Source organism: Canis lupus, chromosome 33, assembly GCF_048164855.1.
Source record: "Canis lupus baileyi chromosome 33, mCanLup2.hap1, whole genome shotgun sequence".
Classification (NCBI taxonomy): Eukaryota; Metazoa; Chordata; class Mammalia; order Carnivora; family Canidae; genus Canis; species Canis lupus.
In genome coordinates this window covers 37,425,666-37,445,948 of record NC_132870.1, presented here as the reverse complement: position 1 = coordinate 37,445,948, position 20,283 = coordinate 37,425,666, and the positions used below count along the sequence as shown (strand labels likewise).

At 36.1% G+C, this 20,283-nt stretch overlaps 1 protein-coding gene and 1 long non-coding RNA gene across 22 annotated transcripts in view; one reads left to right on the top strand and one right to left on the bottom strand.

The window, feature by feature from the left end:
- The window catches only part of LOC140623665 (uncharacterized), a 155,079-nt gene extending 144,854 nt beyond the window's left edge, over positions 1 to 10,225 (top strand). For 19 of the 20 annotated variants that reach the window (XR_012023226.1, XR_012023220.1, XR_012023218.1 and 16 more), the window contains one exon: positions 1,730 to 2,360. This is a non-coding gene — a long non-coding RNA (uncharacterized lncRNA). Of the gene's footprint in view, positions 1 to 1,729; positions 2,361 to 10,208 lie in introns of those variants that run through there. The other variant, XR_012023211.1, reaches the window with a different exon arrangement.
- Positions 1 to 20,283, bottom strand: part of LOC140623662 (bifunctional heparan sulfate N-deacetylase/N-sulfotransferase 3) — a 172,737-nt gene that overhangs the window by 126,480 nt on the left and 25,974 nt on the right. The window lies entirely within an intron of this gene.

The following is a 20,283-nucleotide window of genomic DNA, read 5'->3' as shown; positions in this document are numbered from 1 at the left end:
AGTGCTTGGCACACAGTAGGCTCCCAATAGCTATTTGTTGAAAAATGGAAAAAAATGAATGAATGGTAATACCTCAATAATTCTCAGCCAGAGGAGAAGAGAATAACATTTGATTGGGAAATTACATAGGACAACTGAACGGTAAATAGAAGTGATGGCTTTCATGGAGAGAACACATTATAAGTGTCCCATTCCAAGGGATTTTTCTAATCATGTTGCACAAACTGGATGGGTCATCAACACTGGACAGAAGCTCTTGCTTCAGTGAGGGATAAATGGGGCTCAGACAGACCTCTGGGTGCTTCAGGTAATAAGGTCAAGTTTGGTTCAATGAAAAATCTCCTAGTGTAGTTTTAGATCAGATTATAGATCCTTTTTGGAATGGACTGAAATGCTTTATGATTTTTTTTTTTTTGGATGAAAGCTGGAGTAAACGGATAAGTGTGTATTTTGCTCAGCAACTTTAGTCTGCTGGAGCCTAATTGTAAATGCAGAAATAAGAAAAATGCCTATGAGATCAGAAAAGGTACCCAGATGCAAATAGAACAGGTACCCAGAAGCAAATATTAAAGCTACTGAACTTATTCTTTAAGGAAGGGTTTCATGCTCTCACTTTTAATCACTTTATTTTACATGTAGGTATACAATCTTTGTGATTTGTTTTCCAAAAATATAGTAGATTGGATAAATTAGCCTAGAGAAACTGACCACAAGAAAAGATGCTAAGAACTTAATGGAAGAGTTAGGCAGAAAAAGTGTAAATCAACACAAAAACTAAATGTATTAGAGTGGAGGCAAATGGCTGAGTGCACCTCCACAGCCTCTGAAGCTTCACTGCACTATAATCCAATCACTGAATTTCAATAAAAATGAACATGATAAAGTTGAAAAATTAAAAGTTAGCCATTGAGTTAATTAATCAACTCATTAATTAAATATATATTCGCTGAGTACCTTCTACCTTCTATGTGTCAGGCCCTTTGTTAGTTGCTAGAGTAATCAAATCAGACCCGTCACTCAGTGACAGGATGTTTTGAGAAGATGATATATGAGAAAAGTTTTTTATTCTCTAAAATGGTAAACAATGTATAAAAATATTACTATAGTCTAAAATAAGTTTTCTGGAAGATGGTTTATAAATACCATTCTAGAATGACTTATAAGTGAGTCAAACAATTTTAGCCATCAACCCATTCTTCGCATTTAGGTCCAGCCCAAAGACATTCCTGTTGTTAGGGAAGCACTCCGGAATTATTTTTGCATCTGGTCCTTTACTCTTGGTGTTATGCCTCTCTCGCCCAGATGATTACATTTTTTAAATTTGTATTTCTTTTATGTCTCTGCTCAAATATTACCTTATCAGAGAGGCTTTCCCAGACCATCCTTATAAATTTGGCAATAATATACCTCTATCTCCTGAGGCCCCGACTTTCCTATCTTCTTTGCCATACATTACTTAATCCACAGCATCTGTCAGTACCTAATATGTTATACTGTATATTTATTTATTGTTCTCTATTCCCACCAAACATAAGAAATATGAGAGCAGAGACTTGGCTTGCTTCATTCACTGAAGTTTACCCAGTGCCTGACCCTCATAAAATTTGTTGAATGACTAAGCAAATGAATCAATGCTTCTGAATAAGAAATTCAGGTAATTGAGTCTGAAGCTGAAGTACAGTTCTGGAACTAAAGAAGTAACTAAAACTGAGAAAAATGTTTTCTTTAGACCATTCTGAGTTCTCTGGAATAGCAGCAAAATCAAAAAGGATGATGATTCTAAACATGGAAAGAGAGAAAAGGCCAGCCAACTTGAAGAGACCAGAAATAGAAATGGCCTAACATCTGACAAAGACTTCAAGCCAAGTCAAGCTACCAGAATAATTTACTATGACTTTCTGACAATATTCTCATTGGGAGGCTATTAAGAAAGATAATAATGTGGTTTCTGGAGGGAAAGTTCCTGGGCTTGAATCCCAGTTCCAAGGACACTGAGTAACTTTTCACCTTGGCAAATGCCTTTCCTTTGCCTCAATTCCCATATTCTGAAAAAAAAATGGGTGACAATGCCTACCTCATAGGGTTATAAGTTCTGGATGATGTAGTCTGTTAAAAGCTTAGTGCCTTGAACATGATGATCACAATAAAATTTTAATAAATTTTAATATGTCTGTGACCAAGCTCTGGTCAAGAGTAGCTGAACGATTCCTCTTGTGGGCTTCCAGAGAAGGTTAATCATTTCTACAGACATAGTTGACACTACACATGGTACCTGTCGTGGATTTATCCATCCCTAGAACTGTCTCACACTTCCCTGGAATATATGGTAATAAAAGCTTTATTGTTTAAGCCACCTTTAATGTTGGGGGTTCTGATCACTGTGTGTGGAGGGACTGAGAACAAAACTGGGCTCACGAAGAGAGGAACTGGCTTATCACTTCTCAGCCTTTTGGCTAAGATCAAGTGGAGAAGGACTGGCTTCTGTTGGGAGGAGGGGTCCCTGCCTTAGGTTGCCATAATGGGATAGCAGGATGTTCACCTCATGGCCATTACCCCGGTCCTAAAACAAAGACCCTGAAGTCCTAGGATGTGGCTAGTGTTCCTGGTGTCTGTGCACACCATGGCCTTCATTGTTTTTGCTGCCACTGTTCCAGGGCTCAAGGGAGAGAAGTCATTGAATTAACATATGCGTCCGTATCCTTTGTTTTTGTGGGGTCTTTTGATTTTAAAAAGTCTGGAAACTTAATTTCCCAAAAGGTCAATAAAACTTGTATCTTATTTGTAAAAAAAAAAAAAAAAAAAAAATCTTAATTCTAAAAAGTATGTATAACATTAGAAGTGATGAATATCAGACATGAGTGGTTTAAAAAAGGAAAAAAACGATAGGAATATAAAACAGACTCAACTATAATACAAATATAAAAAAATGAACAATTAATATGTTGGGCACTACTATTAGTTCCATATTGGTTGTAGTCCAGTGGATATGGTAGGAAAAGCATATTACTAGAATTGGAAAAGGAAAAAAACCCCAGGAGTTCTTTCATAGAGATGGTCCTTTATTTATTTCCTTAGAGGATGAAAGAAGTATTTGGCACCTAGAACCTGACTAGAGAGTCCTCTGCTTGGGGTGGAACTAAGCATGCATAAAAAATTATGATAATCACAGAGTAGAATCACAGAATGTTCGAGGTGGAAGATATTTTAGAGATTGCCAAACCTGGTATTTCTCAAATTGTTGCACTGAAGCATCTGTCTTTGAACAGGAGGATAAACCTATTACTGCCTGTCCCTAATATTTCTGAGACTTTGCTCTATACATTGACATGGTCCCTATAAAGAAAAAGATTTCTTCAGAGTCTATGCTTAACTGAAAAATCCTAGGAGATTTTTTGATAATTTACCTTGGTTTTAATAGAATATATTTTTAAATTATTTATCTATTCATGAGAGACACATAGAGAGAGGCAGACACAGGCAGAGAGAGAAGCAGGCTCCCTGCAGGAAAGCCCACATGGGACTCAATCCCGAGTCTTCAGGATCACACCCTGGGCCAAAGGCAGACACTCAACCGACTGAGCCACCCAGGCATCCCATAATAGAATATTTTTAATTGTTCTTTATACAAGGTAAAAAGTTAACCAAAGCAAAACAAGAACATACCACTTTTTGTTAAATTTGCAAAATATAATTCAACTCATGTATATTATCTTAATTTCATCTCTTCATAGCTGATCCAATCAGACTGTCTTGTGAAAATGTTGTACTTCATAAAACCTCTAGAATTTTGGCCTGGAATAATTCTCTAATTATTATTAGGCCTTTCTCTAAAAAGGCCTCTTTTAATACTGGGGCTAGGGCACAGACATTTGAATATTACTTATGTCTGGTTAATTTACCTAAAGGGAAATATTTCCTTCCTTTCCTGATTTCTTTTTTTACTTTTGAGTGAAAAAAGTTATGAAAAGTTAAAGGTTTTAAATAATAAAATCAGAATCAGTCATAATAGTGCTTGCAGATTTCAACATCAGGTTTTATATTTATTTGTTAATGAGATAAATAGCAGCTTGTTTGTATTGTTCCCCCAGTTTGTATGATTTCAAGTTTTTCTTGCAAATAGAAAATTTGTCTATTTTAATTAATTAAAAGTCAAAGAACCCACAGCCAATTAATGCATAGTTAAAAAGCCCATGACTTAAAAAAAAAAAAAAAAAGCCCATGACTGCTGACTTCATATGCATCCCCATTGGCTTTAATAAGATGGCGCAGTCCATTCCATTTTAGAATATGCCTTTAAGTGGTTTACAAATGCCTCAAAAACCGACTTCTCAAAGCAGAACATTTCAATTTAAATTGGATTTGCTCTCAAACTTTTGCTCAACTGTTTTAAATATCTGACATTCACCTCTTTGTGAAATGTGGAATTAAAATGCAGTATGGCTCAGTGCCCTATTACGTTCTCTCAGCAGGGCTGTGTTAGCTATATAAATGAAAGAGAAGGTAGTTTAGGTGGCTTCTTATTCCTAATGGTGAAGGAAAGGAGTCCCGTGAGACAATGCCATGAGGATCAGATGGTCCTTTGTCATAGCTGCTCCATGGGCCAAGTAGATAGTTGTTTTATCAATTGTGTTTGTGACAGGTGGTCTCTCTCCATTGGTGCTCTAACCCTGTGTGCTTTTTCTTCTTAGGTGTGCCCTTTGAGCTACAACAGGGGTGGTGGCATTTATGTCCATTATGGAGTTAGCTTGACATGTCCCTTTTTGACTAGATTTTTCTCCCTAGTTATCACTCTGCTTCCACCTTGTTCTCAAAGTTTATGTCTTACTCTTAATTGCTCAGAATTGATAATGGGCTCCAGTTACATGAAGCTCTTTTTATTCTTAAATATATCACTTGTTATAAAATACTCTGTCATATGCCTCCTGTTTGAAAAGAAGATGGAAATACTCACCAGATGATGATATGTAATTGGCATGTGGGTATCATATGTACACAGGCAAAGCACAGAATAGAAACTTCAGTGTTTTAATCTTTGAGTGTTTTAATCTTTGAAATCATTAAACAGAATATTAAAGATCACATTTGCTAACATTGTGACTTCAGACCATTCTCAAGATCTTTTCTAATAATAAATCCTAGGCTTGACATAAATTTTGTATTGTAATTGGTAAGTTGGCTCTAAAACTGAGAAAAGATGCTGTTATTTATTCCATTTCCCCTCCTGGCTTTATTGAAGTTATTTTATTTGATTTAGGTCACCAAACAGTTGTTTGTTCTCAGTGACCCAGTTCAGATGCAAATTAATGACCTGGATGGGAGTCCTCTTACTACTCCAGAAGTCCAGGGCAACATCTATTCAGTTCCTTAATGGGAAATTTGTTTCATTACAAATATAACTTCACCTAAAACTAAAACTAAAGTGCATCAGTGATAGAACTGCCTAGGTTCTACATTGCTGTCTGCACATCACTAAAAAAATCACAAATATTCCATGTTTCAGGAAGAAGGAACTTACGAATCAAATTATTTGACTTATTTCTGTATGATCGGTTAAAATCTTTCAAAAAGTCTTTAAAAATGTTCTTTTCCTGCAAATGCTTCCAATATTATAAATTCTAAATAAGAGCTAAACTTGTTATTCTGTGAACCTATGGAAAACAACTTCCTTATTTGAAAAGATCTACAGTGCCCTATACTCCCCCTTTGTCTTTTATGCAATCTGCTAATATCATAACGGAGGCAACTGGCTATCAGCGAGCCAGCACAGCCTGGACAGAGAGGCTATGACTTAATACCTAAACTTCTCAATTAAGACACGATCGAAATGTCAAGGAAGTTACCACCCCATTTTACTCTTTATTATTCTGTTCGAAAATATGCACAGTGGGTTTTAAAAGTGTGTTTTGGACAGTTAATTTGAATGCAAACATTTCAGAGATTAATAAAGTTATACAAAATTGGCCAAAAACAAATTGCAATTTGTTTTGGAAGTTTGTTATGATGGATTGTGTAAAATTAACATTCCAAGAGCCACTCTAAAGGTACTGAGGAGACTCAGAGTAGAGATGTTCTTTCTCTAGGCATCCTGGTGCTGTGGGCAGGTGCAACGTGCAGCCACTCAGGCCCTGACAATTCCTAATTTTGAGTTCACTGAGAAGAACACTGCGCACTCATTTTAGATACTTTTGAGTTTCATGTTTATTTATACGCTGTGTTAGCTCGCTTGTTATTCACAATTAAATACCCTAAGATCAACATAGGGGAAAAACTCCTGTTCTGTTTTTTTTTTTTTAATTTATTTTTTTATTGGTGTTCAATTTACTAACATACAGAATAACACCCAGTGCCCGTCACCCATTCACTCCCACCCCCGCCCTCCTCCCCTTCTACCACCCCTAGTTCGTTTCCCAGAGTTAGCAGTCTTTACGTTCTGTCTCCCTTTCTGATATTTCCCACACATTTCTTCTCCCTTCCCTTATTTTCCCTTTCACTATTATTTATATTCCCCAAATGAATGAGAACATATAATGTTTGTCCTTCTCCGACTGACTTACTTCACTCAGCATAATACCCTCCAGTTCCATCCACGTTGAAGCAAATGGTGGGTATTTGTCATCCTGTTCTGTTTTGACCATGGTTTTAGTAACTGCTGATAATCCTAAAAATCTGCTTTCGTCAAATTCTGAATTGTGATTATTTTGATAAGGAATAGTTTATTTTTTTATTTTATTTTATTTTTAAAAAGATTTTATTTATTTATTCATGAGAGACACAGATTGAGAGAGAGGCACAGACACAGGCAGAGGGAGGAGCAGGCTCCATGCAGGGAGTCCGACACGGGACTCCATCCTAGGCCCCCAGGATCACACCCTGGGCTGAAGGTAGCGCTAAACCACTGAGCCACCCAGGCTGCCCAGATAAGGAATAGTTTAAAATATTATTCTCACTTCTCTCATTTTTATTCTCAATCTTTTAAAAAACTGGATCCCAGTGGGGTTTATGTAGATGTCTATCATTTCTGTTACTTGACTGGTACTTTCACAGAAAACCCAAGTGGTAACTAAGGTTTTTGCCAACTGTTCTACTTATTTTCAATTTCACTCTGAATAGGGGTAGGAACTAAAACCAAAGAAAGAAAAAAAAATTACGTAACATTATAATTCTCTAACATCCCTAGTATGGTGAGTTTCCCAGTACCGGAAAACACCCCATATTCCAGTCGTGTCTAACAACATCCCACAGGTTCTACCTGGGGAATCCTATCCTAGTAGAGAACTGGTAAGGTCAGCCTGTCTTGCATTGAAATCTAGGTTCAGAACTTGGAACTGTCTCTTGGGAGAAGGGTAATAAGTCTGTATTTGGTCTTAACTATGCATATTTTGCCTGTGGTCCTTTGTAACAGAGAGAGAAAGCCTATTATGCAAACTGGAAAAGAATCCTTAAAAAGTAATCTTTCTCAGAAAGACAATAATTTATGCCTTTCAGAGACACACTCCCTTATCTCCACCACTTCCCCCTCTACCCCACCCCCAAAAATACAGGCCAAATATGAACACTAGAGAAGTTCTAGCCCGGCAGCCGAAGATCCAATTCTGTTAGATGGCACTGAATTCCTAGGATAAACTGGAACCAATTAGGGCTATTCATGGCTGAGAGAAGTCCTCCCACTCTGAGATATTATGACAAGGTGATGGTTCCATGAATCTGTGAATGTATGGGTGGGAGACTGGTGGTAAGAAAAGAAGGGAATACGGATACAAAAAACCTTCTAGGATTCTCTTTATCGGGTAGGAAGAATTATGACTTTCTCAGTGTTCCTAGTGATCTTGCACAATGGCAGCCAACTCAGAGGTCCCAAGTTATTCCTGAAGAAAGGCAAGTGCTACAGAGGATCTAGCAGAAATGGTGAGCTGACCCTCCATGTGTGCACATGTGCTTTAATGGAGCACTAAATTTTGTGCTACTAGAATGCTGTAATTCTGCTTTTGAGATAAAAATAATGTAATGTTACATTTGTATTATTGCTTATAATTCACAAAAAGCTTCCACATATCATCTGATCCTTACAACAACTCAAGAGAGGCAAGGCATAAACCATGAATGCTACTTTACATTTAAGGAAACCGAAGCTTAGATAGGTTAAGCTATCTAAAACCATACAGTAAATAAGAGGCAGAAGGGATTTAAACCCATATCTCCATATGGTCTGAGCTGTCTTGTCTAGAAACAAGAAAACTAAAAATATCTTGACTAATATACTTTCCAAGTATAATATCTGATATAGACAAGTCTTTCAATTCTTTTTTTTAGAATATAAAACAACCTTTCTTCCCACAAACCATGCCTTTTAAATCTTTCCACACTAATATTTTTTAGTGCAGAAAGATAATGTCTCACTCATTTTATGTTTCTTAAATTCTCCCTCTATACATATATAAAATCTTGTGTGTTTATGTATATGCATATATCTGCGTATGTATTACATATATATGCAATCTTTCGTGGGTTTGAATTAACATTTCAGTTTTCTTTTAAAAAAAAATTTAAAGCATTTAAAATGGATTTACTATTATTAGGCCAAGAAGTTTAGGACAACCTGATGAAACTATAACATTTATAAATTCACTCATTCACAGTAGAGAGTGTAGATTAAGGCTTGATATCCTGAGAGTTAAGTCTTTAAGGTGCTCTATTGTGATTCTCCACAAGCAAGAATGACTTTCACATTGACACTGAATGTGATTTTCTGTCCTTAGGCCAAGCTGGTTGGCAGATTGCTTTTATGTAATTCTTGTGAAGCTGGCAGGAGGTGACTCATATACATAAATGCCTCTTTCAATCAGGAAGAAGGTGTCAGAGGGCGGGTGGGTGGTGTCTGAATGACTAAGTTTTAAGATGTTAGGGGTACTGAAAAAAACTGTTAAAATGAGGACTTCTAGGGAGATGCACACATGAGAATCTCAGGATCATGTCAATGAATCAAAGGAAAACTTTGAAAAGATTTTACTACATTATTTGAATTTTAGTTATTTCATAACTCTATGCAAAGAGAGATTCTTAAAACTACTTGTAAATTAAAAACCGCCCAGAGTTTAAACAAGTTCTAAGAATGAGACTTGATTCCAAGATAATAAATTAGAATATTAAGTACATTGTATGAAAGGGACTGAGGAGTTATGGGTATGAGAAAGTTATGAGAAAGCTACAGATTTTTTTTTGGAAATAGACACAGTGAACAAGTGAAGTATGTCCCTGAGAAAATAAAGTGCCTATCACTTTTAAGTAAAACAATGAAACTTTCCTACAAATGGTAGGTATGGAGCATAAAAAAATCTCTTGAAATCCTTGAACGGATTTTAGATAAACACAAAGTAACAATAACCAAGTATCTAGGTGGTTGTTCATAATAGCCAATGTTCTCAGTAAATGCCCAGTGGAACAGATAAAAGCCAATATAGTAATTGAATTTCTAGGGAAACTGACCAGGTTGACAAAGTGAAATCCTTCATTTCATGGCTTTGCATTCTGGTTTTCTCATGAAGCTATTATATATCTGTTGTGTTTTTCCTAAAAATTTTAAAAGGGTCAGAGAAAACAAAACAAAACAAAACAAAACAAAAATAAAAAACAGAGTGGAACATATATGAAATTGTTAATAATAACCAAGTGTGATAAGAGTGAGCAACAGGAGCATGGAACCTGAACTCAACAATGTTATCAACAAAAGATTGCAACACTTTTTAACTCACTATTACTCTGAATATTATGTTGGTCTATTGGCGTTGCCTATACTATATCAGTTGATTATTTTCAGAGACTCCATTCTTACTTTCAATTATAGCACCAGAACAATTTCTATTAGTAGTTTTTTTTTCTTTTCATATTAGTTTAAAGATTATATATGAATCATGATATAGAAGATTATATATGAATCCAGGAAGTTCTAGGACTATTGTTTGAACTCTTCTACTATTAGGCTTTTTTTTTTTTTTTTTTTTTTTAGTTTTTTTAGTTTTTTTGATGTAATGAGTTTCTGAGAGAGCTAGAAGCATTATTTCAGAATACTTTTGATGTGGTCTGCTACTGCCAATAATTTTCATAAAATACAGAATCTTAATTCTGCAGCAAATCTAAGCAAATCTTCATTCCAGTGTTCAGAAGCAATCATTATTTCCCTCAGACCAATTTTTATATGAATTTGTTTACAGAATGCTTAATCAATTTTCTGTGCAGAGTTGATAAGAAAGAAAATTCCTGTGGAACTAAAAAAAAAGGTATGTTTTCACCATTGTTTGTTTTAGTGTAGCATTAAGAATATATCTTCTAAAGTTAAAAGTGAGTTTGTATGATTTATCTGAATGTTTTGTTACTATTATAGGCTTACTATAATTTACTTTTATAATTTATTAAATGAACGAACTCTTGAAAAAGGCAACGTATCACAGGAATGTTCATACTTGCATTTCTCAAAGATGCCATACTGTCATTAAGGTTCCTGAGGTTTCAAAGCCACCAAAACTAAGAATCATATTCAGAGTGAGATAAACATCTTGATTGAACCTATAGATCTCGCAGTGGACTATATATGAACAGTGGCATTTGAGACACAAGTATACCTCAAACCTAACATATTGTATATACCATTGTCCCAAAAGATAGATAGTTGAGGGGAGTAAGATTGAATGGTTCAAAATTTAAGAGGCAGAGAGAGTCAGATAGGGTTGGGCTCTTGCTCTTCCATTTATAAGCTGTACCACCTTGGATATTGTCTGCGTCTCAGTCTACTCTTTTGTAAAATGACACCTTTACTTTATGTGAATGCTAGGAAGAATGATTGAAATAGTACATGGAAGAACTAGATTAAATAATAAACTTGAATCACATAATAAGTCTTTAAAAATGTTACTTCCTTTTATCTTTACATTTTCCTAATGAATACTTGTACAGCAACAAAAAAGAAAATCAGCACTCCCAAGGTACATTTGAAATTGGGTCCAATAGTGTTGGTTTAGTAAAGTGGGTGTTTTTAAGTACGTCTCATCAAAGTGTACTTATAGCAAATTCTAATTAAAGCTAACATTTATTGAGCAATGGGCATTTAATGTTTACTAGGCTCTGTGCCAAGGATGGATGATCTCATTTTTAACCCATTGAACAACTCGCTGTATTTTTAAAAAATGTTTATTTATTTAAAAGTTTATTGATTTGAGAGAGAGAGAGAGAGACAGCGCATGCCAGGGGAGAGGCAGAAGGAGAGAAACCCCAAGCAGACTCCCTGCTGAGCACAGAGCCTGAGGTTGGGCTCAATTTCACCGGAGATCATGACCTGAATTGAAATAAGCCACTCAACTGACTGAACCACTCAGCAACTCCAAAGATTTATTTATTTATTTCAGAGAGAGAGAGAGAGTGAGCACTGTGCACATGTGAGTGGAGAGAGGGGCAGAGGAAGAGAGTCTTCAAGCAATCTCCCCCTTGAGTGCAGAGCCCTACCAGAGCTTGATCTCACAACCCATGAGATCACAAGCTGAGCCTAAAACCTAGTGTTGGACACTTAACCAACTGAGCCACCCAGGTGCTCCAACAACTCGTCGTTGTATTATCTCAATCTATTCAACTACTTACTGAATTAGGACTATTATTTAATTTTACAGATGAGGAAACTGAGGCATACAGAGGTTAAGTAATTTTTTTAAAAAAGATTTTATTTATTTATTCATGAGAGACACACAGAGAGGCAGAGACTCAGGCAGAGGTAGAAGCAGGCTTCATGGAGGGAGTCCTATATGGGACTCTATCCCAGTACTCAGGGATCACTCCCTGAACTAAAGGCTGACACTCAACCACTAAGCCACCCAGGTGTCCCGTGATTAAGTAAATTAATCAGAAATTAAAACCTGAATTTTAATTTAGTTTAAAAAAAGGAATATGGGGTTTCCTTTGCAAGAAGACTATGTAATATGGAGATTACATGCTCATAGCACTAAATCTGTATTACCTTTCAAAGCTTATGTTGAAAGCATAAATAAACTATAACACAATTCCCTGAAAAGCTGTGGTGGTATTGGGAGACAATTCTCCATAGTAGTCTCGAATTCCTGTGTATCTTGTGAGAGGAAGCACTGACTGCTTTTGCTTTGTATGGTCTTTTCAAGTATGTTTGTAGAGCAAACAACCTTATAAGACAGAGACAGTCCTCTTTAGAGCAAAGGGCAAGTTTGCTTACTTTCCAGTATAAAAAAAAGATTTTCTACTTCAGGGGCAAATGTCATGCAAACTTACTAACCATTATAAAAGATTCATTTCCTTAGATTAGGGTTCCTCTCTGTTATGCAGCCCACTGCATGTGCAGGTATCAATCATTTGGAACTCTTCCCATCACCTTTAAGGAACAGGCATGTGGAGAACCAGCTCAAATGTGGATATTCTGGCTATGGCTATTACTGTGAGTAATAAACTACCTTTTGTCAGCATCCATGAAACTGGTAGGCTGACCTGTTAGATTGCAAGTGGCGGGATGGGGGGTGGGAATCTCAGACCTTTCTTAACACTTAGCAAAATGAAAATTGTAAACATGCACAGACAGCAAAAGATCCAGTTTATTTAAAGTATTATCTAAAGCAACTGCACAAGGATAGACGTGGGAAAGATAATCATCCCCAAAGGCTGTGCTTTGTAATGGACCAGAGAAGCTTTGGGATCGCAATTTGTGTGTTATTTGGAGAAAAAAAGTAGAGCACATATTGCTTGAAACCATGGAAAACTAATAAATATACATGGCTATAAACAGCATCTCTAAAGACAGGTACACTGTGCTGCACATGATTTATATGTTTGCTTCTGGCTTGAAAATGAGCATTCATACTAGATTTACAAAAGCTGCTAAATTCTTCTGAGGTTGAACACTGAAGGAAATGGTTTCCTGTCTATATTCTTACAAAGACAATAAGCTGGTTTGTGACTTTATGCAACTATTATATCTGGCAAATTAGGTGGAGAAAGAAGGGTTAATTTGCTGTGAGGTATAATTCACAGTTAATAAACTGTAACAAGCATCAGTAAGTAAAGAAATAGTAGCTTAATGGGGATGCAGCAAAGAGACATTTTCTTCCTTTAAATGTACTTAATTAACTTAGTTCATCCTCTGGGGGGCAGGAGATAATGAGACCATAACAGCCCTTGCCTCTGGATCTTGCTAAATCTGTATAAGAGCAACAACTTACCTCACATGTAGCAAAAACCTCCTGTTACATGCGAAAGATCTTGTCATAGATACACTTTAATTTAGAAATAAGTAAATCTATTTGTGAAAAACTAAACACATTCTTATAACTCAATCTACTTTTATATCTACAGATAACACAATCTACTACTTGCATTGTACATATTATTTAAAAATAAATTGTATTTTATATGCACATAATTGTGATGTGTACTGAGAAAAATGGGTGCATAGGTGTAAAAATCTTCCATAAGATGCAGTTAGTTACTTACTTACAGGAGGTAAAAGAGAACCAACATGTAAATATCCAATGACTGCCAAGCACAACCTCATTTAGACTCCTTCAAACTTCATGAGATAGATATTATCATCATCCCTATTTTATTTTATTTCATTTTTTCTTTTTTATTCATCATCCCTATTTTAAAGATGAGAAGACTGAGGTTCAGAAGGCTTAAGCAAATTGGCTCAGTTCTCACAATTGTGTGGACCTGAGTGTTCAGCACATGTTTGCTTGAGTCTGAAGCCTTGTTATCTTTTCACTTTACGTCTATTCCTTGTGTCTTAAAGATAGGTTCTAGAAAGATAAATTTCTAGAAAGATAAATTCACGTTTTATCTTGGATTTGTGTTATTCATCATAACTTCTTTATTTTTTAAAAGATTTTATTTATTTATTTATTTATTTATTTATTTATTTATTTATTCATGAGAGATATAAACAGAAAGGCAGAAACATAGGCAGAAGGAGAAGCAGGCTCCCTGTGGGGAACCTTATATGGTACTCGATCCCAGGACTCAGGGATTATGACCTGAGCCAAAGGCAGATACTCAATCGCTGAACCACTCCAGGCACCCCCATCATAACTTCTTTATATAATGAATCCAACAGATATTTAGTGAGACAGCTTGTGTGTATCACTGTGACAGGGACAGTGAAGGACATTTAAAAATGCCACATGATCTTACCATGAGGAGCCTATAATCTGATGGAAAAGCATATATGTGAAATGTAAACTGGAGGCCAGTTTGTGATCCAGCATTCAAATGAGACTTTTATGAATTAATTTAGGAAGAGGACATTCCCTAAAAATAAAGAATGAGGTAAAGAATTCATTCAGTCTCAGCCATGTCTGTGACAACTATATATATCTCAGCCATGACCTTAATGATGAAGTGCCCCAGTGCTGGTCATCTTTTATTCTCTTCTCTGCTGTCTCTCTCTTCCTAGGTGATTTCATCCAGGGCTAGTGCTTTAAATACCACCAATATGCTAATGACTTTTCAATTTATATCTTTCCACCTGACTTCTCCCTGAACTCTAGACTTGCATACCCTACTGCCTGCCCATCTCCACTTGGACACCCAGAAGGCATCATACACTTAACAGGTCTAAAAGGGAACTCTTGGTTTTGTTTTGTTTTTCTCCCTTAATACTAAGTAACAATATGAGATAGGCACTGTCCTAAGTGCACTTTACAGGTGCTTAATAAAAATAGGGCACACCCACAAGGTAGCTGCTATGATGGTTCTAATTTTACATAATAGGAAACTGAGGCACAGAGGCTAAGTAACTTGACCAAGGCTGGTAGGTGATGAAGATGGGATGTCATCTTGGTCTATATCCACAGTACAAGATGTCACAACCACTGCAGGTTACTCCTTTCTGTGTCTCCTAACTCAGGGAATACGTACCTAACAGGACAAATCTTGAGTTATCCTTGGTTCTACTCTTTCTTGAAGTTCCTCTCATACCATTCATACCATTCATTAGCAAGTTCTTTCAGCTGTATCTCTAAAATATATCTCAAACCTACTATCTTTTCACCATCTTTCTTACCACTATCATTACTTATCTGGTCTATAATGGCCACCTAGCTGGGTTCCCCCCCTTCCATTTTTTCTACAGTCCATTTTCCATATGACAGCCAGTGTGATGTTTTAGCCTAAATCAGACCTTATCGCTACCTTGCCAACGATCTCCAATGGCTGCTTCTTCAGCCATAGCTTCTTCTATCTAATTTCAATTAGATAAAATCCAAACTCCTCTCCATGGCCAATTGGACCCCAGACAGTCTCTCCCTGCCTGCCGTTCTGAACTAATCGCACCTTATGCTCCTTCACATCCACAATGCTCCACTCACACTGACCTCCCTTTTCTCTCCCTTAACACGCTAAGCCTTTTCTATAGCATCCCTTTGCATGGAACTCTCTCACTCTAGATCTTTGTCTTTATAGTAGGCTGGTCTCTTCTTTCAAGTCTCAGCTCAAATGTTGTATCAGAGAGAATTTCCCTATCCAGTGTCTCCAGATAGGAACTCCCCTGTGCCTACCCCCAGCACCTTCTACCACTTCTGAGATCTCACTGAATGCATTTCATTTTTTCATAGCTCTCTTACCTCTCTACCCAAGATTATTTTATTTGCTCAGTCATTTATATATTTATTGTCTGTTTCTTCTCACCAGAGAGGTAAGATGTATGCTGGCAGTGAACTTATCTGTTTGGGCTACCACTATATCTCCAGCTCCCACAAGAGTGCCTGGCACATGGTAGACAACTAATAATATTTTTTGAATGGATGAGCAAAAATGGTCTCATTTTCTTCTAGCTTATCTTATACCTCTACATTATTTAGAAGAACTAATTTTACTCATGTTGGAATTCTTCTCCAAGTGCTGTTCAAATATTCTCTCCCAGTGCATATGTTTATAGTAGAAACTGCTTAAATTTACTGAGGGTATACTGGAATAAGGTATTTGACAGACACTGTAATTCTTACAAGTGACATACATGCTATGAAGTTGGTATTATTCTCATTTTACAAATACGGAAGCTGATGGTGAGAGAGGTTAAGAAAATTGCCCAGAGTCACTCCACTGAAGAGGGCAGACTTGAGATCTGGACTCAGGTTGACCTTTTACTCTCATGTTCTTTTCAGCAGATATATTGTGTTCAGATATGCAACTGGCAAGGAAAAGTAAATAATCGGAAACACAAAATGACAGCTTTTCAGTCTATACAAATGTGAAAGCCAGGAGGAGAATGACTGAAGTCTACAAATGGTTGAGGGTGGAACATAATGGTCACAGGTTTTGTTAGAGCTAGAGGCTGGGATATTTATCTCAAATTAAAAGTAAGCTTATGGGATGTATTACAATAGCAGATGGTAGAGAGTAATTACATAAGTATCTTTTAAATATTTTAGTGAGTTATGTTATAGATAGATAATAAGTTATTCAGGAAAATCAGAGTGTCCTGGAATATCTTTCACCTGAGATGCTAAAGTCAGCTCAACCACATCTTCTAACAACATGCTCTTCATTAGAGCTGTTAGGCAAAGCATCCCAGGTGGGACTATGATGGCATTCGAAGTCTCAGAAGAGGGTGTTCTACTCACCCTATTTCACCATAACAATTACTCTGTTCAGATTAGCTGGTGCTGGGCTTCCCTTAGTAATGTTTAAAAAGTATTCATAGTTTGAACATAGAAACCTTAGAAATGATTGAATCCATTTTAGGATTTAGGATTTAGAAACTTGGAAAAAGAAACTAAACCCAGAAATAATTAATTTATAATTTGTAAAGTTTCTATATGCATAGGTTCACTGCATTCTCACTATGGCTCTCTGACCAAGGTGGTGCATTATTTCCATTTCCATCTTTACGGAAGGAATGAGGCTCTGAGTGGTTACATGTCAGTGAGCTGGTCACTGTAGTGTTTGGGGTGCTGTGACTTGGTATCTTCTGAAAAAGGCTGCACATGCATTCTCCCTGTATGATATTAATGAGGTTCTTTTAACTTATTTTTTAATTTTTTATTTATTTTTACTTTTAATTTTTTAATGTAAACTCTATGCCCAATATGGGGCTTGAACTCATGACCCTGAGATCAAGAGTCTCTCTCACTCTATAGACTGAGTCAGCCAGGCACCCCAAGTTTCTTTTAATTTAATTATGATAGTTCTCAGGGTTTTTTTTGAGAATATGGATAAAGGCTATATATCAACTTAGAAACATACTGTTCCATTTATGGCATGTGAAATAAAAGGGAAAATGATACCTGACTAGAGGGACTATAATTGTAAGGAAACTAACTCCTCACTTTACATGAATGAATGGAAATAATTTCTGACATGTTAAATTGGGGGCAAATAAAGTACAGAGACCATGGCCTACAACTGGCGCTTGTCTTTTTCTTTGTGAAAATTGATGTTATTGTATAGAACAATAAGAACAATTAATATCCCAATGGAAAAATGGAAAATGGACAATTCTTGAAAGAGAAATACAAATGGGCAATAAACATATGTGATCATCTTAATCCTCTGCTGCAGCTAAATAAATATGAAAATGAAATAAAAATTCTTATTCATCAGATTTTCAAACATTAGAGAAGGACTAAATCTATTGTGTTGTGGGACTTAAGGGAGGTTTTGTTTTCCTTTTCTTCTTTATAGTTTTCTACATTATTTGATTGTTAATTACAAAATACATGTAAAAAACAAAGTGCATGTATTATTTTATATATTTGAAATCAATGAACATTTATTTTCATTTTGGACAAAACAAACAAACCTAGCTCACTTTAATTGTAGTTTCTTAAAGACAAATGTTTAGGGCTTCCTAACATAAAATTTCTTCTCTATTCAAAAAATATTCCCCTTGTTAACAATTTTTTAAATTATCGGGATAATTATCGGGATAACTCTATCCCCCCTATAACTCAAGACAAACCTTTGTGATTGCTTTGATATCACATTATAAGCACATTCAATTACATGTGAAAGAATATATCCCATATACCTTCTCCTCCTCTGTGCCCCCTCTTCTCTCTCTGGTCCCTCTTTTCTTCCCTACTCTTCCCCTCCTCTAAAATACCACTCCTCTATCCTAGTTCTTAAACCTCTTCAGGGACCTCTTTGCCTCTGGAGTCTGTCTTCTGACTGACCTAATATTCAGGTTCCTGAAAGACACAAGAGCAATGCACCTTTACTTGCTTACTTTGTCAAAATTATCCATCATCTTCTTACTAAGCTTGAACTAAGCCATCCATTTGTTGGAATCATTTCCTCAAATCCTCTGCTTCTTGGGCCCTCATGTAGAATCTACTCTATCTCCCCAAGAAATGTCACATGAATACACATTTGCTAAAATATGGTCACACAGTCTTGCTATATGGTATGACTAAAACGTAAGTGAAAATAGGAATTCTCCCAACATCAGGTTGAAATCAGTCACAAAACTATTAATTCTAATTCTATTATGATCTCTTCCCATTATATATTTGCTTGTATATGTTTAAATATATTTAATATTAAATGTTTTTATATAAAATCATTTCCTCTACAAAAAAAAATAATTGAACTCATGTCTTTGTATTTTGCAATAACATTGCAGTTTATTTAAATCATTATTTTCCCAAATGTGCATGTTTATCAACTGCATTAGAATCATCAAGGTGAGCATATTAAACAGATATTCCTGGGCCCTCCTTAGATCAAGTCAAAATCTCTGAGTGTAGGATTGGAAAATTAGCATTTTTAAACAAGCATTTTTAAATGATTATTTTGCCTTTTCTGGAATTCGGAAACTCATGAAAATAGTCTCATTCTGATAAGTGATTAAATATATCTATACATCTTTGAATGAAAGACTGTTTAAGATGGAACTAGTGGCAAATCCTTTTTTTTTTAAAGATTTTATTTATTCATGAGAGACACAGAGAGAGGCAGAGACATAGGCAGAGGGAGAAGCAGGCTCCATACAGGAAGCCCGATGTGGGCCTCGATTCCAGGGCACTCCCTAGGCAGAAGGCAGGCCCTGAACCACTGAGCCACCCAGGGATCCCCAGTGGCAAATTCTTGAATTGTTTCTTTAAAAAACAGTACTAGATCACCTTGATTTTTATTCATTTACAAATCACAAGTTGATTAATCATCAGTGATAATGTATCTGTTTTAGGCTCATCAAAAATAAAAATACAAACTGTTGAAAATGGAGCTGAGTATGTCACATATGATGAGAAGTGAGTGACTTGAAGGCTTAGCTTAAGTACGATAATGGTTTTGCTCCTTAAAGACAATGTTAAAATAGGGAACCAGTCTGAAAACTGTTGCTGGCTTAAAAATAAAGATGTGCAGTTAATTATCTTCCTAGGCTCTCCTTGTTCTTAGGGATGTTGCATTGACATTGTGTCAATTTCTAAGTACAGAGCATTGAACGCTGGGCCTCTGCCTAGGCTCTGAATTATCCCGAAGGGATGATGAACAGCCTCCCGTCACTGGCATCCATTAGAGGCTGATCCCATTTAGGCAAACAGAACTTTTTTGAGTACAGTGAACAACTGGGTCTTCTCTGAGAATGATGACTGAATACTAATTAGTTCTGGTGAAGTTATAGTGATAATAATTTTGGAGATTTAGTATTAGCAAGAAAGTTCCAACAAGAATGAAAAATAGAGATTCCCTTTTTCATTGTTCCTTTGTCCCTCCCTCAGATCAATGACAATGCGCCTTTATCAGATAAAAAATGATAAAGATTGGGAAAGTGTTTTCTCCCTTTATTCCCATTAGATGTTAATTACATTTCTATAGCAGATTAGCAAATTATGCAGAATTCTTTTGCCGGTCAACCTAAACTACTTTTGTCAAAGCAAAAACACTAGGGTTAAAATTAATTTTCATTATAATGCCTTCTTGCTTTTGAAAATATAGTCAGATGATTGTTGTTAAAATGTTACACAAAGCTTCTTACAGGTATTTTTCAGTATATCAGAAATCCAACACTGCCAGGACATAGCTATTAACTATTTCAATGACAGGAACTCTAACCTTGGAACAGCTTATTGTCAAAACCACTCAATTCAATTACTCGAGAGTATCAAGCAAAGTTGTCTTTCTAATGTGAACTCAAACACCTTGTCTCTTAGGATTCCTAAGAAATGAATGACTGTGTTATATGTTGTTTTGGTGTGTTAGATTATTTCATTCAAAATAAAGATAGTGAAGAACCGCCCCCTCCCGCCCCCCTATTTTTTGATAAATGATTGTTCAAGGCCCCAA